The 27,399-nt window shown below is 47.2% G+C and overlaps 1 long non-coding RNA gene across 1 annotated transcript; it reads left to right on the forward strand.

Moving 5' to 3' along the window:
• Window positions 1-17,192: 17,192 nt before the first annotated feature.
• Window positions 17,193-25,076, forward strand: LOC140720996 (uncharacterized). The gene is made up of 2 exons (XR_012097295.1): window positions 17,193-17,951; window positions 22,560-25,076. It is a non-coding gene; the product is annotated as an uncharacterized lncRNA (long non-coding RNA).
• The last annotated feature ends 2,323 nt before the right edge of the window (window positions 25,077-27,399 follow it).

A 27,399-nucleotide genomic window follows, 5' to 3' on the forward strand; every position in this document is an offset into this window, starting at 1 on the left:
CTGTGGGTGAAGAATATTTTGCAGACTAAAGAAGTCGAGCTGACTGCAGTTCTGTCTGAGATGTTCTTTGCCCCTCAAATCTCTGGGCTGAGGAAGAATGACAATGGGAGTTAACCTAAAAAAACAAACACGGGGAAATCTGCAGATGCTGGTAATTCAATAAACACACACAAAATACTCGTGGAATGCAGCAGGCTAGGCAGCATCTATCAGAAAAAGTACTGTCGACGTTTCGGGCTGAAACCCTCTGGCGGGACTAACTGAAAGGAAAGATAGTAAGAGATTTGAAAGCATGAGGGGGAGGGGAAAATGTGAAATGATAGGAGAAGACTGGAGGGGGTGGGATGAAGCTAAGAGCTGGAAGTGTGATTGGCAAAAGGGATACAGAGCTGGAAAAGGAAAAGGATCATGGGACGGGAGGCCTAGGGAGAAAGAAAGGGGGAGGGGAGCACCAGAGGGAGATGGAGAACAGGCAGAGTGATGGGCAGACAGAGACAAAAAAAGGGGGAGGGGGAGAAAACTAAATATATCAGGGATGGGGTAAGAAAGGGAATTAACGGAAATTAGAGAAGTCCTTCCAGGTAAGGCGACACTTCACCTGTGAGTCAGCTGGTGTGGTATACTGCGTCCGGTGCTCCCAGTTAAGACCTTTATATATTGGTGAGACCCAACGCAGACTGCGATACCGTTTCGCTGAACACCTACGCTCTGTCCGCCAGAGAAAGAAGGATTTCCCAGTGGCCACACATTTTAATTCCACGTCCCATTCCCATTTTGATATGTCTGTCCATGGCCTCCTCTACTGTCTAGATGAAGCCACACTCAGGTTGGAGGAACAACACCTTATATACCGTCTGGGTAGTCTCCAACCTGATGGCATGAACATTGACTTCCATAGAAGAAAAAGTGAATTACAGAGAGAAGGGTTGTCCAAAATTGTTTAGAAAAGAACAATGGCAGGGATGACGACAGAATGGCTGAAATTTCTGGAAGCAATTCGGAAAGCACAGGATAAGCCATATGTACCAAAGAGGAAGAAGTATTCCAAAAACAAGATGATACAAGTGTAGCTAATGAGAAGGCAAAGCCAACATAAAAGACAAAGAGAGGGCATATAACAGATCAAACAATGGTGGGAAGTTAGGGGATTAGGAAGCTTTTAGAAAGCAACAAAAGGGTACTAAGAAAGTAATTGAGAAGGGAAATATGGAATGTGAAGTTAAGCGAGCCAGTAATAAAGAGGATACCAAATGTTTCTTCTGATACATAAAGTGTGAAGGAGAAGTGAGAGTGGATATCGGACCACTGGAAAATGAGGCTGGAGGGGTAGTAATAGGGGACAAGGAGCTCGCGGATGAACTGAATAAGTATTCTGCATCAGACTTCACTGTAGAAGACATTAGCAGCGGAAGTCCAGATGTCAGTGGTCAGAAGTGTGTAAAGGTATATTACTCGGGGAAGGTTCCTGTGAAACAGAAAGGTCTGAAGGTAAATACGGCACCTGGACCAGATGGTGTACACCCTAGAGTTCTGAAAGGATGGCTGAAGAGATTGTGGAGGGGGTCAGTAATGATGTTTGAAGAATCAATGGATTCTGTTGTGGTTCTGGAAGTCTGGAAATTTGGAAATATCACTCCACTCTTCAAGAAGGGCAAGAGGTGGAAGAACAGAAATTTTAGGCCAGTTTGTCTGACCACACTAATTGGGAAGATATTGTAGTTGGTTGTTGATGATCTGTTTTCAGGGTATTTCGAGGCACGTGATAAAATCGGCAACTCTCAGAATGTTGTCTTCGAGGGAAAATCTTGTCTGACAAGTATGTTGAAATTCTTTCAATTCATTGAAGTAACAAGTAAGATAGACAAAGGAGAATGGGTTGATGATGTGCTTTCAGAGGTGGATTTTCAGAAGGTCCTTGACAAGGTGCCTCCCATGGGTCTGCTTAACAGGCTATGGCGTGATATTACAGGAACGATTCTTGTGTGGATCATGCAGTGGCTGATTGGCACGAGGCAAAGAATAGTAACAAGGGGAACCTTTTCTGGTTGGCTGCCAGTGACTTGTGGTGTTCCACAGGGATCTGTGTTAGGACCGATTCCTTTTGTGTTTTATGGTAATGAGTTAGATGGCAGAATCGATAGCACTTTTGCAACGTTTGCTGAAGATACCGAGATAGGTCGAGGGACAGGTACTTTTGTGGAAGTAGAGAGCCTAAAAAAGGACTTTGACAGATTAGAGGAATGGGCAAAGAATTATTAGATGGAACACAGTGTAGAGAACTGCATAGTCATGCACTTTGGGAAAAGAAATAAAAGTGGCAGCTGAAATGCAGTGTAGGGACTGCGGGTCTGCAGTCAGGTTCTCCGGTTACCTCAGCATAATGTTGCACGAACATTATTAGCAAAATACTCCGATACAATATGGGTTTCAATTTGATACAGACAAAAGTGCCATTTTGGAACTACAAGTAAAGTACATTTTCACGGTGGTAGAGAAACACTCAAACACCCCACACCATCTCTGAAAACTTTTCCGAGCCCTATAGCACTCCTAATTTCTGTAAACCCCGCTGACCCCGACAGCACTCGCCATCTCTGCAAAACCCATCACCAACCACACTGGTATATTCAGCTGACCCGAGAAAGACACTGGCCATGGCAGATGGCAGGGTTTATAAAACACCCTCATGCTTTTTGTTTATAAACCTACCAATCTGTATGGTTATTGTGACTAACCCTCTTCCAACCTTGCCTCCTGTAGAAAAGCTATTTCTTTTTTATAGTTCCTTCATCCCCGCTACATTTTTTGACAGAATGAGGTTTTCCTTTCCAGGTCGTCAGAAATGTCCTCCTGCTTCAAAGATCGCAGTTTCCCTTCCACCACCATTGATGCCGATCTCACACCTGAGACTGACAGATACAAAATGAAACCCACACTCTCACACTGTAGCAGAGACTGACAGATACAAAATGAAACCCACACTCTCACACTGTAACAGAGACTGACAGATACAGAATGAAACCAACACTCTCACACTGTAACAGAGACTCACAGATACAGAATGAAACCCACACTCTCACACTGTAGCAGAGACTGACAGATACAGAATGAAACCCACACTCTCACACTGTAGCAGAGACTGACAGATACAAAATGAAACCCACTCTCTCACACTGTAACAGAGACTGACAGATACAGAATGAAACCCACACTCTCACACTGTAACAGAGACTGACAGATACAGAATGAAACCCACACTCTCACACTGTAGCAGAGACTGACAGATACAGAACGAAACCCACACTCTCACACTGTAACAGAGACTGACAGATACAGAACGAAACCCACACTCTCACACTGTAGCAGAGACTGACAGATACAGAATGAAACCCACACTCTCACACTGTAGCAGAGACTGACAGATACAGAATGAAACCCACACTCTCACACTGTAGCAGAGACTGACAGATACAGTATGAAACCCACACTCTCACACTGTAACAGAGACTGACAGATACAGAATGAAACCCACACTCTCACACTGTAGCAGAGACTGACAGATACAGAATGAAACCCACACTCTCACACTGTAACAGAGACTGACAGATACAGAACGAAACCCACACTCTCACACTGTAGCAGAGACTCACAGATACAGAAAGAAACCCACACTCTCACACTGTAGCTGAGACTGACAGATACAGAATGAAACCCACACTCTCACACTGTAACAGAGACTGACAGATACAGAACGAAACCCACACTCTCACACTGTAGCAGAGACTGACAGATACAGAATGAAACCCACACTCTCACACTGTAGCAGAGACTGACAGATACAGAATGAAACCCACACTCTCACACTGTAGCAGAGACTGACAGATACAGTATGAAACCCACACTCTCACACTGTAACAGAGACTGACAGATACAGAATGAAACCCACACTCTCACACTGTAGCAGAGACTGACAGATACAGAATGAAACCCACACTCTCACACTGTAACAGAGACTGACAGATACAGAACGAAACCCACACTCTCACACTGTAGCAGAGACTCACAGATACAGAAAGAAACCCACACTCTCACACTGTAGCTGAGACTGACAGATACAGAATGAAACCCACTCTCTCACACTGTAACAGAGACTGACAGATACAGAACGAAACCCACACTCTCACACTGTAGCAGAGACTCACAGATACAGAACGAAACCCACACTCTCACACTGTAGCTGAGACTGACAGATACAGAATGAAACCCACACTCTCACACTGTAGCTGAGACTGACAGATACAGAATGAAACCCACACTCTCACACTGTAGCTGAGACTGACAAATACAGAATGAAGCCCACACTCTCCACTGTAACAGACTGACAGATACAGAATGAAACCCACACTCACACACTGTAACAGAGACTGACAGATACAGAATGAAACCCACACTCTCCACTGTAACAGAGACGGACTGATACAGAATGAAACCCACACTCTCACATTGAGGGAGAAACTGATAAGTCAGTAATGAAATGCATAGACTCACTGTGGAGTTAGAGAGTGTGTGTATGTGTGTGTGAGAGAGTGAGTGTGTCTGTGCATGTGTGTGTTTGTGCGTGAGAGAGTGCATCTGTGTGTGTATGTGTTTGTGGGTGTGTGAGAGAGTGTATATGTATGCGTGTGTCATGGTCCGGTCTGTGAAATCCACATTCTGGTTCACGATCTGGTCAAGTTCCTTATTTCAGGCTTTCAGATTTTCTCCAGTTTCTGTTGAGGCAGCTGATTCTCGTTTGGGCTGGCTTCATAAATAGATACAGGATTCCTCTGTCTGTAGCCCTTCCCTTCACCTTCTGCCTGGAGCCTTGCCTCGCCTGGAAACTCGCCTTGCCTCGCCTGGAGCCTTGCCTTTCCTCACCTAGCCTCACTTGGAGCCTTGCCTCGCCTGTAACTCTTGCCTTCACTGCTGTCAAGTTCAACCACCGGAGCAAGATAGGGAACAGTCTTTCGTTGTTTTCAACAGTCTCTGTGTCCTCGCCTTCGCTAGGTAGGTCCGGCCATCCGCCGCTACCTTGTGTTAGAATCCGTCTCATCATAGTCTGCATGCTGTGTAATGAGTCCTGGCCCCATGTCCTGTACCCAAGTAGGGGTCTCATCTCCGGTGCTGTGTAATGAGTCCTGGCCCCATGTCCTGTACCCAAGTAGGGGTCTCAGCTCCGGTGCTGTGTAATGAGTCCTGGCCCATGTCCTGTACCCAAGTAGGGGTCTCAGCTCCGGTTCTGTGTAATGAGTCCTGGCCCCATGTCCTGTACCCAAGTAGGGGTCTCAGCTCCGGTTCTGTGTAATGAGTCCCGGCCCCATGTCCTGTACCCAAGTAGGGGTCTCAGCTCCGGTTCTGTGTAATGAGTCCCGGCCCCATGTCCTGTACCCAAGTAGGGGTCTCAGCTCCGGTTCTGTGTAATGAGTCCCGGCCCCATGTCCTGTACCCAAGTAGGGGTCTCAGCTCCGGTTCTGTGTAATGAGTCCCGGCCCTACGTCCTGTTTCCAAGGAAGGGTCCGGGCTCTGTGTTCCATGTTCCTGTCTTGCCCTCAACCAAGGCTCTGCATTCCTGTGTCTTCGTCGATCAAGTCAAGGCTTCGGGATCTCGTCCAGTCCTAGCCACGTCCAAGAACCTTGTCCTGTCCAAGCCACGGCTTTCTGTTGTCATCTTGTCCATGTGCCTCACCCGGCACAGGAATACCTTGCCCAGCCCGATGCTCGGGTTCCCTCGTCCTGTGGTGGACTTCCCTTGTCCTGTCCAGGAGTCTCACGTCCAGTCTTGTTGCCTCTCCTCGGCGTGTAGCCACATGTTGTCCTCGCCTGGTTCTGGGTCCTCGCCCGGTCTCTGGCTCGGAGCCCAGACCCAAGCATCGAAGATCCCAAGCCTCGCCATGTTGTCGCCTAGTTCCGGGGTCCGAGCCCGAGTCAAGACCCAGGCTTTGGGTCCCTGTCCAGTATCTGGCTCGGAGTCCTTGTCCGGGTTCCTAGTTCCCAGTTCCTTGTTCCTCGTCCAGGTCCCACTTTCCTACTCTCGTCCTAGCCCAGGCTCGGAATCCTTGTCTTGTCCAGGGCTTGTGTCTAATATAGCTTTATTTGATGGCGTGGCCTGATGTTACAGTTCTGCGAAGGGCACTCCAAAGAATATGCCAACGACACGGGCATTTTATGTTAAACAATGAGATCAAATCGGAATAGAATCTATACACGGCCGAAAGTATTTTGTTAAATCATGCTGTATTTACACCATGGAGAAACCTGTTGATGGCTGTGCTAGTAACCCACAGGAGAGCGAGTGACAGCCTTATCAGCCCATTAGATTCCTATAGCTAATTGAACACCACAGTATTTCAGTATCTAACTGGTCGTCAGGCGGATTCAAGAGCAGCTTTGTCTGTCACTTTACCGTTTCTAAGTCCACAGCACGACTAAGAAATTTTATCCATATAAATTTTAAGATACATTGGAGTTACACACGAACACACGTACACATGCGCACACACGCAGCCACACCTATACACACATCCACATGCAAATAAACACACACATTCACACATGAACACACACACAAACACACACGCACAAATACACATAGACACATATGCACATAAATATACATACACACAGATAATACAGATGGGGAGAAGATAGTTCAAGAGATGGAGGGGACCATGGTCAGTTCTGGACTTAGCGAAGATATCGAAAATGAACATTATACTGGGGAGGCTAATCAGAATGACCTAAATACCGATGTCGTCCAGGGCTGATGGAGAACTGGACAGAGTGTCTGTATACACAGCGGGTATGTTTTATATCTGGTGGCACATAGTGGGACGGGGTGGGGTGGGTTTGGTGCCTGATGGGGAACTAGACAGAGTGTCTGTGTACACAGCGGGTATGTTTTATATCTGGTGGCACATAGTGGGACGGGTTGGGGTGGGTTTGGTGCCTGATGGGGAACTGGACAGAGTGTCTGTGTACACAGCGGGTATGTTTTATATCTGGTGGCACATAGTGGGACGGGGTGGGGTGGGTTTGGTGAAAGTGGAGCTGCTGAATTACGAAAAGCTGAACGATATTAACTGAAAGTTGCAGGTGGAGACAGAGAGAGGTTTCATGTACCCCTGGATCCAGAGCACATTGAGGAGAAACGGATGTCTTTGTAGATGAAACAGCAGGTGTGCCAAAGTTGCTGAAAATGCTGGAAACATCGATTCCGGATTGCTTGTGGAAAGAGAACCACAGTGAAAGTATCAGGTTGGAAAACGGAAACAGTCATGACTGTTGCCAATGCAACTGTGGAAAATGAACCCGCTCATTGTTCACTTACTGGTCACATTGCACATTTTGGTCAACTAACACATAGGAATCTGTATGAGGTAATGTCAATAATATTGACGTGTTCGTGTTACATCCCCACTGAATTTACACCTGAGACACTTCCGGTGATGTAATACGTTTGTTCGGTAACAATGGTCGGAGTTGGGACCTTGTCACTGGAGATTGATCCCCTGTATAAAGCATAGCCTGTTGCAGCCCAGAATGTCTTCCCATGCTGTGGAATTCAGAGCAACAGCGTTCACTGCGTCACTCAAATGGGATATCCAGTAATCTGGCGGATTGAAGAAATTTACTACCCTGTTATTTCAGCCGTTGGAATTCCCGGGAAGCCGTTGTCACACCTGCAAACGGCAGAAACTGAGAGTTAATTCCGATGTTCTGAAGTGTTTCTCTCGCTACTTGTTTCCACAGCCACCTGCCTATTTCCGTGACTAGTCAATAATTTCTCTGTTTCCCTCCTTTTCTCTTGCAGTTTACTTGGTTGTGATTGTTATCCTGTTCCGAGGAAAGTGCGGTCTCTCCACTTGCTACCTGCTGGGAATGGCAGTGGCCGATTATCTCTGATTTATGATTTAATCGTTATCTCTGACCCTCTGCTGAAGTGGACTGTTTACATATACTTTAAGTCTTCCTTCCTCTATAGGACTCCCGTTTGCAGGGTCATTTATTGCCTGCTTTTAGCAAGCACCGGGGTCTCTGTCTTGCTGACAGTCGTGTTCACCTGTGACAGATTTGTGGCCATTTGTTGTGACAAGCTGAAAAACAAAACATTGCATCGAAAGAACGGCGGCTGTGGTTATCGGGGCAGTGAGTGTTCTGTGCTGTTCACAAAGTTTCCCTTTTTACTTTACATTTGAGCTTTTGATGATAATTAGTGGAGTTTTCTATGGCTGTGCGAGCAAAGCGAGCTTCCATACGTCGCCTTCGTGGATCGCATTTCACATGTTTCTTCGCATTTTTATACCTTGTCTCCCGTTTGTTCTGATTTTATTGGTCAATGCTCGGACAGGTAGATGGAGTTTTTCCGCCAATGAAGTCCGGATGGGGCTCCGGGGCCGCAGCAACGGAAAGAATGACAAGGACCCGGAGATGGAGAACCGAAGGAAATCGGTCGTTTTACTATTGAGTATAACTTGTAGTTTGTTTTGTATTTCTGTGGTTAACACGGCAGGTGTTTGATATCTACCGACGGGTTGCAAACATCACCCTTTATTTGGGCATGGATCCGATTAATATCGTGGGCTCCACGGCGATGATGCTGTAGATCCTCAGCTCCTGCACCAACACATATATTTACGCCGTGACTCAGAGCAAGTTCAGAGAACAGCTGAAGAACGCGGTGAAATACCCCCTGAAACTATTAACTAATTTCATTAGAACGACCGTTGGTCTCTACAGTGGAATGACATCAGTCGCCATTTTCCTACATAAGGTATCCGCTTGCCGATATGTAGAACCACGGTTAACAATTGAGCGCTCTGAAATACGCATGCATTTCCTGGTGATATATTTCACTCGCCGACTACCCTGTACAGGTGAAATTCGTCCTTCATCAGATATGCAATATGTAAGCATCAGCTAAGCTGTAATTCACCCCGTTGAACGCTCTGTAGAAGACGGGAACTGACGGGGACGGTTCACTCATGCCCCGCCCGTTTTATTTTCCTTCTCTTTGTTCGGTCTCATCCTTCGTCCTGGTGATGCTCACGGTGTTTTACTCCGGGCTGGTCCAGTCAGAGTGGATCATCTTCCTTTTCAATATCCTCCCCACTGTTTCTCATTTTCCTGTTCAGTGATGCTCTCGATGTTTTGCTCCCAATCTCTCAGTCGATCCCCTCGATTCCAGCGTAAACTCCACATCGCCTGTATACAAATTTTGAATGATGAGTTGCAGCATGAGGAATCAACACAGATGCCTTGTGCAGGAAGGCACAGAGTCGACTGTACTTCCTAAGAAGGTTGGCGTCATTCAATGTCTGTAGTGAGATGCTGAAGATGTTCTATAGGTCAGTTGTGGAGAGCGCCCTCTTCTTTGTGGTGGCGTGTTGGGGAGGAAGCATTAAGAAGAGGGACGCCTCACGTCTTAATAAGCTGGTAAGGAAGGCGGGCTCTGTCGTGGGCAAAGTACTGGAGAGTTTAACATCGGTAGCTGAGCGAAGGGCGCTGAGTAGGCTACGGTCAATTATGGATAACTCTGAACATCCTCTACATAGCACCATCCAGAGACAGAGAAGCAGTTTCAGCGACAGGTTACTATCGATGCAATGCTCCTCAGACAGGATGAAGAGGTCAATACTCCCCAATGCCATTAGGCTTTACAATTCTACCGCCAGGACTTAAGAACTTTTTAAAAGCTATTATTAATGCTTTTTGAGATAGTGATTTAGATGCATATCATATTTTTTACTGAGTTAAGTATTGTATGTAATTAGTTTTGCTACAACAAGTGTATGGGACATTGGAAAAAAGTTGAATTTCCCCATGGGGATAAATAAAGTATCTATCTATCTATCTATTATCGGACCTTCAAACAACGGATTCATATGTGCTTTGTTTTCTTTTTCAACATTCTCTCCATCTCCAGACTGCTCTCTCTTTGTCCTTTCATATCTCCGTCTTTTCTATGTTCACCTCCCAAGGCCCCGTGACAATCTGCTTCCTTACTTCTCCCTCTGTTGTCTGTTTCTCTCTGTCCACACGCCTGGTCCCCTGCTGAATAGCTCATTGCAGTATGTAGGAATATATAATTACACTGATAATAAATGTGCGTTGAACGTTAAAGAACCAAAGCAACAGGAAAATATATTTGATTTTTTTCTCTCTCTCTGTGGAACTAACTGGATTTTATCTGGGTATGTAATTGATTTTTGGGGAAAAAAAAGATACCGGAAATCCTAATAAAACGAGTCAGCTGTAATTACCTTTCATCATGAGGGGGAAAAAACACAATACCTCTTGTCTGCTGATTGGAGGAGTCTATCTTTTGCATTGATCATTTGATGAGGCAAGCCACACGTAGAAATATCGCAGAATTGCTTTAAATATTGCTCTACTACTCTCTGCGGAACATTACTCAGTTTGTAGAATTTCCTGTTCCGTCCAACTGAGGACCCGTCTTCCACCCAAACGGAGTCTTACAACATCACTGAAGTAAGAGTTGAGACGACGGATAACTTTTCGAGCACTTGCTGATCCTCCACCTGTCTACGTATAGTCCGCAGTCTTGGATGCAGATCCATCAATTTCATCATGGTAAAATGAAGCTGTCCCAACACATCCCTGTGGAAAACTACTAGTCACCGGTAGACAGTCAGAAATTCATCCCTTTGGTCCCACACTTTCCCTACTATCAATCAGCCAATACTCTATGTATACTGCGCGGATTCATGTGAGGAATCTTTTCAAATTTCTTCTGAAAATTGAAGTGTACAACATCCACTGATTTTAATTTGTTCATCCTGCTTGTTATTTCCTCAAAGAATTCCAATGGGTTTCCCTTTCCCTTAATCCTCTGCATGTCTGCCCCCGCTCCCTGTATATCTGGAATGTGGATCTGAGCAAGTGGACATGTAAGGACAATATAAAGGGCTGGGGAATATTTAGTTCTAAATGGTCTTGGAGTTAATTGGTTGAAGGGTCTATTTCTATGATGAGTCTCCCTCTGCCTCCCTTGCAAAATCTACCCTGCTGTGTCCTCTGGTGTTCTGTCTGGTTCAACTAGATGACCTCTGATTCTATAATCTTTAACCATTTGTGATAGGACAACACCTTTGATCCAGGAATTCGCTAAGGTAATATCTTCTGGAATGTCAACGTGAACGTTTTCTCTCTGAAGTAAGGGATTCAGAGCCGTACATAATTCTCGAGGTGTGGCTGTCCTAATACTCTGCACAACTTTATTTCCAAACTCCAGCCCTGTTGTAATAAATACAATTGTACCATTTGCTGCCTTCTCTGCTGGATGCACCATCAAACAATTCTATATCTCATACGCAAGAACATCTCAATCCCTTTGAATTTCACCCGAGTAACCTTCTCTACTTGATTCCTCTTCCCTCACATTTTCCATCACTAACATCCATGTACAGACTTTTCCTTTGCTCTTTCCATCTATCAGTAAGCAAGTCCAAATTTGTGCGTTTTATCCGGCCCTCTCACCTCCTTGAGTTGTCAGAAAACTTGGAAACACCCTCTAAGTCATGCTTGCAGGTGGAAATACAGACGATGTCGTGTCGGTACTGGCCGAATCGAAGCGACGAAACCCGAGTCCGAGGCTGTATGGAAGAACAGAGAGCGAGGAATGTCACAAGGTTTTGACGATTTAAGGAACCGGACGGATGGAAATGGCCCGTTGTCGGAGTCGCAGGCGAGGGATTGTCCGGCACTGCTCGCTTCTCCGCGGGCTGAGCTCGTCTCTGTGCTGGCCTGAGACTGTGACCTGCAATTGGTGGATTCTCGCCCGGCTGCAGTGATGCCTGACTCTGTGACCTTCAGTTGTGAATACTGTTTCCGTGCTTTTATTTTGTACGATATATTTCTCTCTCTCTGCACACTGGGTGCTCGTCAGTCCTCTTTTGTTTTAATGAGTTTTATTGGGTTTCTTTGCTTCGTGGCTGCCTGTACGGAGACGAGCCCAAGGTTGTATAAAGTCTGCACACTTTGATAATAAATGAAGGGACCGACGCAGAGAGAGTGAAAAAGCGAAACGAATCGCTATCGTATGTTTTGCCGACATTCACGCCAATCGTTCAGTCCCAAGATATTGTGGTGGCATTAGCAGTGATCGTTAGAGAAACACAATATTTCCAACAGTTTGGATAAATGGAAACGTGTTTCACTCTTTAAGAAGGGGAGGGAGAAGCCAAAGAAAGAACGTTAGCTGGACGTCAGTGTTTCAGGTGATGTTACAGTCCATTATTATGGATGGAGTGTCGCGGTACTTGGAGGCACATAATAAAACAGACCAAAGCCAGCATGGTTTCCACGAGGGGTAATCTAACCGGATAAATTGTTTAGAATTCACTGAGCAAATAACAGGCAGAATAAACAAAAGAGAGTCACTGAATGTCGCTTACTTGCAGAACTCGTTGACAAAGCGCCTGGCTTGAGTCTGCTAAAAAAATATATAAGCCCCTCATAATACAGAAGAGATGCCGCCATATCTAGACGAATAGCTGACTGGGTGGAGACAAACTGTGAGAAAAAAGGGGGACTTTTTTTCTGGTCGACTGCTGGTGACTGGTCGGAGTTAGGGCCGCATCCATGCACATTATACGACAGTGAATCAGGATAATGAAACTGGGGGCTTTGTGGCCATATTTGCGGACTATCCAAATATTGGTTGAATGGTAGGTAGTCTTGAGGAAACAGAAAGTTTGCAGAAGATCTTGGACAGATCAAGGAAATGGACAATCGAGCGGCAGAAGGACTATTGTCATCGTCGTTGGTCGCATCTGGAATTTATATCTGGCGGACGATGACCCTCCACGCCGCACTGACACACTGGGAAATCATGTACATGGCAGGATACAGCAGTGGTTTGCCTTTGCATTCTGCCGCGTGAGTTTAAAGAGATCACCACCTCTTGCAGTGGATGACCAGGACATCTAAATGTCTTGCCGTGCTCTTAGCGCTCCACCAACGCCTGCTGGCCTGCCTTCTTGACCATTGGATCATTAATTGTTCTCTTCCACACTATCTGCCACGGTCAGACTTCACCCGCTGGGACAGACAGATCCGCTACCTCACCCAGGGTCGAAGAGCCATTGGCTACCTCACCTGGTTTATCCCGTCTGCCGAGACGGTTTACTGGGGTGTGGGCGCTGGTCCTGTTACAACTACTTGGAGCCACAGGTAAAAACTGAGCGGCAGGTGGGGACCAAAGGTGGACGAGCTGCCCTGAAAAAGGCCCCCCCCCCCCACCAGAGGTGCTACCGCTCCCTAGATACCCCATACACCCTAGATGGACTATATTGCAGGGAATTGTCTACTCGGGACAAAATCGGGAAAGAAGAGCCCTAACAGGAGTTCAGAAACCTAGTGCGGGATTCTCTTGCTCCTGTCCCACTGAACTCATTTCTGCATACCTTGACACTGTCTTACCCCCCCCCCCCCCCACTTGTTCAATCTCTTCCCACCTATGTTCGTGACACTTCTCATGCTTTGATTTTTTGTCAATGGTTTTAAATTCCCGGGCCCCCACCACCTTATTTTCACCATGGACGTCCACTCCCTATATACCTCCATCCCCCACCCGGACGGTCTCAAAGCCCTTTGCTTCTTTTTGGATTCCAGGCCTAAACAATTCCCCTATACCACCACTCTCCTCCGTCTAGGGGAATTAGTTCTTACTCTCAATAATTTCTGCTTTGGTTCCTCCCACTTCTTCGACCCCGCTCCTCTTGAAGCCCCCGATTACCACCCCCTCCCCCGCTGAATTCCCCTCCCGCAGCCCATGAATACTCTCCCCACACACAGTCCCCCCCCACCAACGTCACCATCTCACGGAATCCCCTCCCGCAGCCCGCGAACACCTACCCCAGTCACCAACTCTATCTCCCACCCCCCACTGAATACCCCCCCCCCACGATGCTAGACTTAGAACTGATAGTCCTAAGAACCTTGGAACGAGGTTACTCGTACACGAGTCGACCAATAAACTGGCAGCTCCTTGTGGTCACAGGATTTTTATACTGCAGTTGCTGATAGAAAACACGTGTTTGTAGTTGGTGGAACCTGGGAATGATTGGGAACTAAATGAGATGATTAAGGCCCAATTCCTGAGGAAGTAGCCGGGTGTCAGAAGGGACCATGACACTCCTTGGGCAAGAATTTTTTAATCCCCCTTTGAAGTTTGGAAGTCAAATTCTTACCACCGTTTTGGAGTCTGTATACAACTCCCATCACTGTCGTTTTACCCTTGCAGTTCCTCCCCTCTATTCGCAAAGAATCAGCGTCTTCCAACCGCATGTCTCCTCTTTCGAATAATTTGATTTATTTTTCACCAACAGAGCAACGCCGGCCACTCTACCTTCCTGCTTTGTTTTGATATAACGTGTATCCTTGGACATTAAGCACCAGGCTATTTTTTTTTTCAGCCACTATTCAGTTCAGCCCTGTATCCACCCTTTTAGATTTTCCAGAGACGCCAATAACATCATTCCGATTGGCAACTGTGCTGCAAGTTTATCTGCCTTAGTCTGTATACCGTCCCATTCAAATATAACATCTTCATTTCTGTATGCACGCTTTTCGATTTTGTCCACCATTTATGTTGCATCTTTTTGACTGCAATTTTGCCCTATCGACAGCCTCTCCTCACTACACGTTGCCTCTGTCTGCCCAACCAGCTCCCTCATCTCCAGCTCGTTACACAACTTGCCTCCGTTACTTCCTGTATTGAAATACATGCAGCTCGGGTCAGTAGTCACACCATGCTCAACCTTTGATTCCTTGCTCTGTCTGCAGTCTTCCCAACATCCGCCTCCACAACTCAACATTAACTCTTCTCGCATTCTGGTTCCCATCTCCCTGCAATTTAATACAGTGTATTGTGGCTAAGGATACCTTGGACACGCCGCTCATCCGGGTCTTCCAACAGATACAGTTCTGTTCCGCCTCAGGGGCTGCGTCTAGCACTATGACAGAAAGAATTGAGTTAAATACTATCACAATGAAATAATAATTAGCTGACACGTGCATCCTCATGAGCGCAAATGCCGTATCTGCTGCGCTGCCGAATCCGTGGTCGTGACAGGGCCCCTGGCTAATTATTATTTCAGTGTGATAGTACTAAAATCAATTATTTCTGTCATAGTGCTTGTCGAGACTTGAACCAAGCACAATAACTCATCGCTGCCTGCTTGCTTTCGGCCTTGCCTGAGAAATTGGAGAGTTTGAGGAAACTGACTCCCGATATTCATTTTATATTAGCAAACACGAGGAAATCTGCAGATGCTGGAAAGACAAACAGCAACACACACAAAATGCTGGTGGAACACAACAGGCCAGGCAACATCTATAAGGAGAAGCACTGTCGACGATTCGGACAAAGACCCTTCGTCAGGATGAAGGGTCCTGTCCTGACGAAGGGTCTCGGCCCGAAACGTCGACAGTCCTTCTCCTTATAGATGCTGCCTGGCCTGCTGTGTTCAACCAGCATTTTGTGTGTGTTTGTTGTTCATTTTATATTAAGTTATTCCTTTCAACCGCACTGTAGGCTTCATTTCCCTTTTGAGAATTTTAGTTAATGGCCCTGTTTGGCGTAGCGTTTATTCTTTTCTCTAACTCTGTTCGCATTAAAGTGTGTGAACTATCGACCTGCTTCAGTGTCTCTTGCTCCGCACTCGGGCCATATCCGAACCTATATATATATATATTTCACAACCAGGCGGATATTATGCTGATCCTGATTGTTGCAGGATGTTTATTCCCAAATGCGAGCTGACATTCCATGCCCAGCCTGGTTGTTTTGGTGACGGTGGGCAAAAACTGGCGTACATGGTCTATCTTCCAGGTGGACCTCCACTCAGCCTGTTCGACATTTTACGGGGGCAGTTAAATTCCGCACGTCTGCAGGAGAGAGGGGTTTGCATCAGAGATCTCTCATCACTGCCTTCCAGTGTGGACTGAATGCAGGGGTCCTACGGGAGATCGCAGTCCGGGACCAGCAGGATAGTCTGGATGAAATGATTAATCTGGCTGTTCCACTTGACGGCTGGATAACCGACTGGCTCCTCCCTCGCCACACAGCATCTAGTCCATGGAGGAGGTTATGCAAGTAGAGCGCGTGCGCCTGTCTCAAGAGGAATCAGAGTGATGCAGGAGAAGTTTCCTGACTCTATTGTGGTGATCCAGGACAATTCCGGGCGCATGTTCCAAGCGTTCTGTAAAAGAGAATCCCCGTCAGCAGGGAGGGGAATCCTGACGGATTGTTTCTCTCAGCAGTCAGCTTCCTCTAGTTGTGTAATGCTCTCAGATCTCATAGACATCTCTCCAGCTCAAAGATGGGAAGTTCAGATTCAGGAATGAAGAGAAAGAAATCAACGTCGAGGCTCTGTACGGTTGATCTCTGTGCACCGGCCATATCCACTCCTCCACCAAACCCCTCCAACTGTGAGGAAATTCATAAACACGACAAAATCTGCAGATGCTGGAAATCACACAAAATGCTGGTGGAACTCAGGCAGCATCTATCGAAAAGAGTCAACAGTCGACGTTTCTAATTGAACCCCCCTTCAGGACTGAGATGGAATGGGGGAAATATCTGAATAAAATCGGGGCGGGCGAGGAAATGGCTGGCTGGATGATGACAGGTGAAGCCAGGTAGATGGGAAAGCTGAAGAGCAGAAGATAATAGAATCTAATAGGAGAGGAGAGTGGAGAATCGGAGCAGTGGACCCAGAGAGACGTGATAAGCACGTGAGAGGACGTGAAAAGTCAGAGAGGAAGAGAGGGAGTGGGAGGGAGGGAGATTTGTTCACCGGAAGTAGAAATCGATATTCATGCCATCAGTTTGGGGGGAGGGGCTAACCAGACGGAATATAAGGTGCAGCTGCTGTACCCTGAGGGTGGCCTTAACTTGGCAGAAGAGGAGGGGATGGTTGACACGCCGGGTCGGGAATGGGAAACGGAATGAAAATGTTTGGACACCGGGAAGTCCCGCTGGGAGCGGATAGTTCAAAGGTCAGTTTATTATCAAAGGAGGTATCCATGAACAACTCTTGCGTTTTTTTTCCCCCAGAGAACCACAAAACAAAGAAAGAGCATGAAAGTCTTTCAGAGAGAAAAATCAAACTCCCATCCCACCCCCGCATCAAAAATGTAAGAAGAGAAAGGGTTAAGGTTAGACTGTGCTAAGATCTAAGCTTACAAAACATATGCTGACACATTGCTAAATAAGGATATAAGATTCTTGCAAAACTGTATAGGTACAATCTGTACCTTGTGGTAATCATGAAGAACTAAAAAGGAGTCATTAAGCTAGGAGCTGAGAGCGGAGGTGGATGAAACAGATGGAGATAAGCTGTACTCTTGTGGCTAACTCCAAGGCCGATAAGTGTTTGAAAACTTGGCAGACATGGCTCTGCGGATGGCTAACTCCAAGGACAGAGGATATGAGAAAATGTGTATGTGACCCCCGAAATGTACAAGCCTGTGGGGAGGGGGAGAGTGGAGCTGACTATGAATAATTGTAGGAATGATACAGCAACTGAGGGACACGTGATAACCTACTTGAAACTGTATAAAAGGAAATGAAATGTAATGCTCTGGGCTCAATACTGCTGGAGCAGTTTTGGGTCCGACTCTGCAGACTCGTGAAAAATAAAGCTTTGCCGCTTTGCAGTTTGCTGAGACTCAGAGTGTAGGATTATTTCTGACAGCTGGGGGTCTCGTCCGGGATCCCCACTCCGGTCGTGGAGGGCGAGAGGAAGGACATCGGAGAAGGTGCACCCTGCCGAGTTCGGCAGTCCCTGATTCCTTGCTCGTCGTCTGAAACGGCTTGAGCGAGTGAGATCCGGACAGCGCAAGGCGGCAAAGCAGGGAGGAAAGGAGACGGTTCTACGGCACACCGGGTAAGTGAGACTAGCTAACTGAGATCTAGGTGGGTGTGACCGGGTAAAGTAGGTGTGACGACACCTAGAGTAAAAAGAACCGGGCCGGGAAGGGAATAATGGGAGGGGGAAGCTCAAAGGAAGAGGAGCCGGAGAGTTCGGGTTTGTTCCCGAAGGTACCTCCTGATAGCCCCCTCGGTAGAATGTTTGCAGGATGGGGATATGGACGAACAAAGGGAAAGCAGAAAAAGAGAATGGTAGAATATTGCAAATTATGGTCCAAACAGCCAATAACAGGGTCCTCGGTATGGTGGCCACCATTTGGGTCAGATGAGGATTGGGTTAGACAGGCCTTAAACATATATGTAAACTCTAAACCAAATGTGAGAGAGGAAGAAAATGAGTATGCCTCTTGCTGGGTTCCCGGACCAGGAGACTCCGCAAGAAGTTTTAAACTAGAAACTAAAACTAAGGAGGAAGAGCCTCCTTGGGAAGTGTTGAATCATCTACCTCCCCCTTATGTTCCCCGGCCCCAGCAGCCCGAACAAGCTGCTAGTGCTCCGCATCCGGATGATCCGCAACGGCAGGCGGAAGAGGAGAGAGAGAAAGAAGAGGAGGAATGGGAGGAAGAAGAAGAGAAAAGAGATGAGGAGCGAAAAGAATGGATAGATAGAGACAGAAAGAGGGAAGAGGAAGGAAAGGATCCCCCGAGGTCCCGACTCCCTAAGATGAAGACCCGTTCGGGAGCAAAGAAAGGGTCACAGAGGAAGGAGAAGGGGAATGCCGGGGAACCTAAGTTTCCCCTGTTAAACCCGAACTGGGATAAGCAGACCGGAGAAGGTCAAGGAAACATGAGAGACATGAGGGAATTCCTGATAAAGGGAATAAGACAAGCGGTCCCCAAGGGTCATAACTTCACTAAGGCGTTCGGAAGCCACCAGAACCCCGATGAGACCCCAACTGACTTCCTGGATAGAATTCGGAAAAATATGCAACAATATGCGGGGGTAGACCCGGAGACAGAGGTGGGACAACAGCTAATTAGGGTAGAATTTGTATCGAAAGCCTGGCCAGACATTCGGAAGAAACTAGAGAAGATAGAGGACTGGAATTCAAAACCCTTGAGTGAATTACTGCGAGAAGCGCAGAAGGTGTTTGTAAGAAGAGACGAGGAGAAACAGAAAAAGACCGCTAGGATAATGGTTCAGACAGTACAGCAAGTAACCACAGAAAACAGGGAAAAGAGGGGAACGTGGTCAGACCGAGGCAATGGCCAAGAACCAGGAAGGAAAACGCGAAGGACTCTAAGATGCTTCCACTGTAACGAGGAAGGACATTTTAAACGGGAATGTCCTAAGTATCGGCGAGAGGTCAGGTCATATGCCATGATGGAGGACGAAGACTAGGGGGGTCGGGGGTTCCTACCCTTGGGGAGAAGAAACTATCGACAGGAACCCCTGGTAAATCTGAAATTAGGTCCCCAAGGGTCAGATACAACCTTTATGGTAGATTCGGGTGCTGAAAGATCCAGTGTAATCCAGATACCTCCCGGCGCCCGAACAGGAACAAGAGTAATGAAGGTATCCGGTATCGGAGGAAAAACGATACAAGTGCCCATTGTGGACAATGTGGAAGTCGGATATGAAGATAGGGCAACAAGGCAAGACCTTCTCCTGCTGCCCTCGGCAGGATTCAACCTATTAGGAAGGGACCTGCAAGTGCAACTGGGCATTGGAACAGTGCCGAACAATGGAGAAATAATAGTAAAATTATTCGCATTAAAAGAAGAGGACGACCAGAAAATAGAGCCCGAGGTGTGGTATAGAGAGGGAAATAGGGGAGGATTGAACATCAGCCCTCTACAGATCACCTTGCTACCGGACGGTCGCCCAGTAAGGAGGAAGCAGTATCCCATTGCGATGGAAGGAAGAAAAGGGCTGCAGCCGGTAATTGAAGGGCTGATCGCAGATGGACTGCTGGAAGAATGTATGTCGCCATATAATACCCCCATCCTCCCGGTGCGAAAGCCGGACGGGACTTATCGGATGGTACAAGACCTGCGGGGTCTAAATGCAGTAGTCCAGACCCGATACCCGGTAGTACCCAACCCGTACACCCTGATGAGTAAAATCTCCCCTGACCATGAATGGTTCAGTGTAATAGATCTAAAAGATGCTTTCTGGAGTTGCCCGCTAGAAGAAAGCAGTCGGGACATGTTTGCGTTTGAATGGGAAAATCCTACAACAGGGCGGAAAAGACAACTCAGATGGACGGTCCTGCCGCAAGGATTCACTGAGTCACCTAACCTATTCGGGCAGGTCTTGGAGCAAGTACTAGCGGAATTCCAATGTGCTCCAGAGAACCAACTGCTACAGTATGTGGATGATTTATTACTATCCGGGCCAACACAGAAAGGGGTGCAGGAAGATACCATCAGATTACTGAACTTCCTAGGGAAAAAGGGGCTACGGGTCTCCAAGAAAAAGTTACAATTCGTGGAAAAGGAAGTAAGGTATCTGGGACACCGGGTCAGTAAGGGACAGCGAAGCATTACCCCAGAAAGGATAGCTGGAATAACAGGGATGTCGCTCCCTCGTACCAAGAAGGAGATACGACAGTTCCTGGGGTTAGTGGGGTATTGTCGAATCTGGATTGAGAATTATACTCCCCTGGTGAGATTTCTGTATGATAAACTCGGGCAAGATGAGCAAACAGTAAAATGGACAAAGGAAGAGGAGCAAAAATTCAACTATATCAAGGGGCAATTGATCCGTGCTCCGGTGTTAGTCTTGCCAGCCCTGGAAAAACCATTCCAGCTGTACGTCAACAATGCCGAAGGAACGGCCCAAGGGGTACTCACCCAACTAAGAGGAGGAAAGCGGCAACCCGTGGCTTTCCTGTCAAAAATGTTAGACCCGGTATCGCGTGGATGGCCCACCTGTATCCAAGCAGTGGCAGCGACAGCGGTATTGGTAGAGGAAGCCCGGAAACTAACCTTTGGAGGGAAGATCACAGTGCATTCTCCCCACTCGGTCAGCACCCTACTAGCCCAGAAGGCACATCGGTGGCTCACTGACTCCCGCATTCTAAAGTACGAAACTATACTGATGACCGGAGAAGACCTAAACTTCGCAAAGGATTCCAGTTGCAACCCAGCCCAGTTCCTCTATGGAGGACTAGAAGAAAAGGAGTCAGAACACGACTGTATTGAATTGCTGGACTTGCAAACAAAGAGCCGGGAGGACTTACAGGAAGTTCCCCTGGGAGAAGGACAGGAATTGTATATAGATGGATCCTCACGATGTATTGATGGAGTACGGCACAGCGGATATGCCATCATTGACGGAGAGACTGAAAGAATAGTGGAGTCCGGGAGATTACCGGGAAACTGGTCGGCCCAGTCATGCGAATTATACGCACTCCAGAGGGCTCTGAGGATATTGGAGAAGAGGATCGGAACAATATACACTGACTCTAAGTACGCCTATGGGATAGTACATACCTTTGGGAAGATATGGAAAGAAAGAGGACTGATAACGGCCAGAGGAAAGGGACTGGCACACGAGCAAATGATAAGTATGACATTGGAAGCCCTGGCCCTACCAAATGAGATTGCGGTAGTACATGTACCCGGACACCAAAAAGGATCAACACCTGAAGCAGTAGGGAACCGTCTAGCCGATGGGGAGGCCAAACGAGCAGCCGTTGAAGACCCGATCCAACTCCTGACCTTGATACCAGTGAGGGAAGGACTTACTAAACAACCTATGTTTACCCAAATAGAGATTGATAGCATGAACCAACTAGGAGCCCGAAAAGACACTGATGGTAAATGGACGGTCCCGGATGGGAGACAGGTACTAAATAAGGAAGTAACCCGCAACATCCTCCAACAGTTGCACCATCAAACCCACTGGGGAGTACAGGCCATGTGCGACACAATTCTGAGGGACTATGTATGCAAAGGAATATACACACTGGCCCAGCAAGAGATAACTGGATGTCCGACGTGCCAGCGGATAAACAAGAAAGTGATGCGATCCACTCCAAGAGGTGGCCAGCCACTGGCCATGAGACCGTTCCATAGAGTCCAGATCGACTTTACCGAACTACCCTCAGTGCAGAGATGGAAGTACCTGTTAGTAATAGTGGATCATTTTACCCACTGGGTGGAAGCATACCCGACCACAAAGGCCGATGCGCCTACAGTAGCCCGAATACTACTAGAAAACATAATCCCCAGATATGGGATCATGGGGTCCATAGACTCGGACAGAGGGACACACTTTGCCTCCAAGACGCACCAGTTGATTTGTGATGCATTGAGTATCCAATGGAAATACCATACCCCGTGGCATCCCCAGAGTTCGGGACGGGTGGAAAGGATGAACAGTACCTTAAAGGCGCAATTGACCAAATTAATGCTAGAAACCAAGTTACCCTGGACTAAGTGTCTCCCCATCGCCCTGTTAAGAATCCGAACAGCACCCAGGAAGGATATAGGAATCTCCCCCTATGAAATGCTGTTTGGACTCCCGTATTGGAATAAGGTAGAAGGGTACCCCACGCTACAAGGGGGTGATATTTTTATAAGGAACTATTTACTGGCACTATCTCGTTCCTTTGCAGAACTGCGGAAGAAGGGTCTCTTGGCCCAGACTCCGCCGCTCGACTTTGCTTTACATCAGATCGTGCCTGGAGATTGGGTTCTGGTACGGACCTGGAAGCCGGAGAAGTTACAACCACAGTGGGAAGGCCCTTTCCAGGTCCTGTTAACCACCGAGGCGGCCGTACGAACAAAAGAGAAAGGGTGGACCCACGCATCCAGAATAAAGGGACCAGTTAAGCCTGAGGGACACACGGAGTGGACCTGTGTTCCCAGTGAAGAACCGTTGGTGGTGAAACTGAAAAGGCAACAAAAATGAACTCAATGTGGACTGTTACATTATTGACTGTAATATATTTAATTCTGTATGTGGGAAAAATAGAAGGGAAATGTGACAAGTGTAGGAACCGAGTTTTGGAGAAAGGAAAAGAACGACCCGGGGCCCTTGTGTCACATTCACATGTAAATGACCAATGTTATGGAAAAGAAAAAGAGGAATGTGAAGAGGGAGGAATAAAATATACCCTGAGAAAGAACAGGGGATACCCCGGTGGATCAGTGAGAGAAGAAAAAGGAGAAGGGAGAAGTTGGAGTGTACGAGAAAGTACATGCCCTGAGACAGAATGGATATGTGAAAGGAAAGAAAAAGGAAGGGCAGAGTTTGGTGGAGTCAGAGAAGAATGGGGAACCTATGGAAAAACAAGACCGGAAATGAAGGAAAACCTGTTTATAGACTTAGCAACTCGAATAGCTACAAGTTTAAATGTAAGTGACTGTTGGGTTTGTGGGGGACCCCACATGAGCGAGCAATGGCCATGGATAGGTGAGAGTTTGAGTGTGTGGGAGCTATTGGCTCATGATTGGGATAAGAAAAGGACTGGGAGGACGCAAGAATGGAAGTTAACAAACTATCCGGAAGGACAAGTATGTGTAGAAAGAAAAGGGAAGGTGAAAGTAGGAGAAAGCCCATGTCAGAGTATAAAGTTGGCTAAAACAAAAAATAATGCCACTTGGTGGCCCGAGGAGCCGACTTGGTACATAACTAAAGGGGCAAAGGACAATTGTACGGCTATGGGAAACAATTCGGGAATCTGGAATTGCAGTGGGCATAACCCGTACGAAGGAATTCCCAGTGTTTGGAAAGCCTGGCGGAAAGCAAGGAAAGGAGGATTTGTCCCAGAAGGTCTGTTCTGAATTTGTGGGAATCAGGCATACACCAAATTGCCGAAAGGATGGGGAGGAGTTTGTTTCTTAGGCCTTATAAGGCCAGAGTTCTTCCTCCTACCCCAGGATGAAGATAGGGAATTGGGAATCAAGTTATTTGACTCACTGAGAAGGGAGAAGCGGGAGATAAAGGTGGGAGAATGGGGCGACGAGTGGCCTCCAGCACGCATCATTGAATATTACGGACCAGCAACTTGGGCCCAGGATGGGTCATGGGGTTACCGAACCCCGGTATATATGTTAAATCGAATAATACGCCTACAAGCTGTAGTAGAGGTGATCACCAACCAAACCGCATTGGCTCTGGAATTGCTGGCTGAGCAGCAAAGCCAGATGAGAACAGCCATATACCAAAATCGATTAGCATTGGATTACCTATTGGCCTCCGAGGGAGGGGTCTGTGGAAAGTTCAATCTGACAAACTGTTGCCTAAAGATAAATGATAATGGAAAGGCAGTGTTGAAAATATCCGACAAAATTCGGAAGTTGGCCCATGTGCCAGTACAAACTTGGAGATCCTTAGGGAACCTGAGTTGGCTGGATAGTCTGCTGGGAGGAAGCTGGTGGCGAATAGCCCTGTTAATATTTGGCGGAATACTCATAATGATAATCATATTACCATGCTTAATACCCTGCTTGAGAGCATTAATAACGCGAGTAGTAGTACAGGTAATGCAGCCAGGGAACCCAGCTGACCCGGCTAAAATGCTGTTGCAACGAGGCAGAGAACTGGAAGAGTGGAATCCCTGGACAAATCCTTAGCACACTCTAAAAAGAAAAAGGGTGGAATTGTAAGAAGAGAAAGGGTTAAGGTTAGACTGTGCTAAGATCTAAGCTTACAAAACATATGCTGACACATTGCTAAATAAGGATATAAGATTCTTGCAAAACTGTATAGGTACAATCTGTACCTTGTGGTAATCATGAAGAACTAAAAAGGAGTCATTAAGCTAGGAGCTGAGAGCGGAGGTGGATGAAACAGATGGAGATAAGCTGTACTCTTGTGGCTAACTCCAAGGCCGATAAGTGTTTGAAAACTTGGCAGACATGGCTCTGCGGATGGCTAACTCCAAGGACAGAGGATATGAGAAAATGTGTATGTGACCCCCGAAATGTACAAGCCTGTGGGGAGGGGGAGAGTGGAGCTGACTATGAATAATTGTAGGAATGATACAGCAACTGAGGGACACGTGATAACCTACTTGAAACTGTATAAAAGGAAATGAAATGTAATGCTCTGGGCTCAATACTGCTGGAGCAGTTTTGGGTCCGACTCTGCAGACTCGTGAAAAATAAAGCTTTGCCGCTTTGCAGTTTGCTGAGACTCATGGTGTGAGTTATTTCTGACAAAAAACAACGGCATCCGGATCATCAAACCCCGAAAACCACACCTCCCGCACAAAAGGGAACAATAACATCGATCCGCTCCCCCCAAAAAAAAACAACCCTACCCCGCACAACTGCGGAGGAGCCGGTGTCACCAGTGTAGAGGCGGCCGCATCGGGAGCAGCGGACACAATAGGCGACCCCGGAAGATTCACAGGTGAAGTGTCGCCTCACCTGGAAGGATGTTTGGACAACGGAGAGAGTTCGGCCGGCCCTTTCACTGTGACACCCCGAACTCCACATCAAATCCATCCAAACGAATCTGGGCGAACTTTAATGACTAATAAATATAATTCCTCTCAGCGATCAGCTGTCTGAATGTATAACTGACTTTAAAGAGGAAGGGGTATCTATGGTCCATATTGTCAGGGTGTTGAGTTTACCAGGAGACAAAGACTACAGGGACGAGAGGTTTTCTGTTGACTAATACACTGCGTGTGGACCCCGCTGGCAATTCTGCTGTTGTGACCCGAATCGAGACAAACACCACGCTGCCCACTCCGCCAACAACACGGCATACCCGGACACATAACCGGGGACTTTACATCTCACAACACTGGATTCAGTGATGAAACCCGTGATTAATGTTGTTGTCCCACTGAAATCATCAAAAACGTCCATTCAGGTGTTTTTAATTACAAGCGCTCCCCCACAGGTGACGTCACACAGGCGAATCCACGCGCCTTACGTCACACATGGGCTCCCCACACCAGGACCTGCCATCGCATGCGCGGTGTCTTACGTCATCCACGCGCTGGAGAGCTCGAGCTTTATCGGTTTAACGGCTGAACTATCAATCACGTGACCACCTCTCCCCACCGCTGAAAACCAAAGCTTCAGGGCCTGCTCTACTCCCATTGGTGCGATGCGATGTCAATCACTGGTTTCAACCAATAGCGGAAGCGTACCAGCTGTGAGGGCGTTACCCCGCTGAAACCGTTTCCCGCTCAAGTGTCGATCTCCCCTCAGAGCGGAACAGATCTCAAAGTAAATGTCCGCTTTCTGATTTATTTCCATTTCCCTCCGAGGGAAGTTGGGGAGTTTGTGAAGCGTCTCCTGCGGCCGGAGTCTGATGTATCGCTGAGAGGTAGGAGGAGACCGCTCGGCCCATCGTTTTGATACCGTTTCCCCAGGGAGGGAGGGAGAGGGGGATTTACTGAAAGGATGAAGATGGTGAGAGACGGGGCGGACAGGATGTTTGTCCCGGTGGGGACAGGAGGGGCTCATCTGTGGAAATGTCTGAGCCCACGGTGGTGGCAAGCAGAGGGATTCACCACATTGGGGGGCAAACACCGGCAGACTGTTGCCCTGCAAGCGGGGCCAGTGATCCGGGGAAAGTGACAATTATTTGGGTTTTGTTGAGACTGTACCTGGAATATGGGGTAAAATCCCGCTGTCCATACTAACACGGGTTATACAGACCAAAGAACAAACTGCCGGAGGAACTCAGTGGGTCACGCAGCATCTGTGGCGGGAAATGGACCGTCAACATTTCGGGCCGAGACCCTCCCTCTGGACTGAGAGTGGACGGGAAATAGTCAGAGAAAAGAGGTGAGGGGTGGGGATGGGGCAAGAGCTGGGGAGTGTGAGGTGGATCCAGGTGTGGGGGGAGGTGGGAAAGTAGAAATAGTGATAGGGGTGGGAGCTGAGTGGTTGGGGCAACACCGGGCTACAGAAGATAAATTAATTCCAGAGAGAATGAAAAAAGCGGTTAGAGAGTATTTGTTATAGAGAATGCAATGAAATGGAAGAGGAGCCGCCATCTTGTTGATGGTTAGAGGGGCTGAATGGCACAGATAGAAAAGAGCAGACAGATCGAATAGACCTGCGGGGCAATCTCAATACACAGAGGCAGTGAGTACCTGGATTAAGCTGTTCGGTGTTTGCATCGTTGGTTATCTACCTCGGGTTCAGTATCCTCACCATGTTTGGGAATTCCCACTCACTGTCGTCTGTCTGTGAGCAGCTGGAAATTAAAGAAACACTCAAGATGCTGGAGACCTGAAATCACATCAGAAATTGTTTGAAGCCATTCCGACACAGGGTGTTGGAGCTGAAACTCTAACTTTGTTCGTCTCCACAGATGTTCTTCATCCATTGAGTGTTTCTTGTATTTGCAGGGTTTTTTTTAGAACGTTTCATTGGAATAATTTAAATCTCCTGCGAAATTGGACTGGTATAGGACGAACAATGTAATTCATTCTCTTACATCAGAGAATCAGGGCTTTCAGCCCATCTGGTCTTTGCCATTCT

Source organism: Hemitrygon akajei, unplaced genomic scaffold (assembly GCF_048418815.1).
Source record: "Hemitrygon akajei unplaced genomic scaffold, sHemAka1.3 Scf000049, whole genome shotgun sequence".
Taxonomy (NCBI): domain Eukaryota; kingdom Metazoa; phylum Chordata; class Chondrichthyes; order Myliobatiformes; family Dasyatidae; genus Hemitrygon; species Hemitrygon akajei.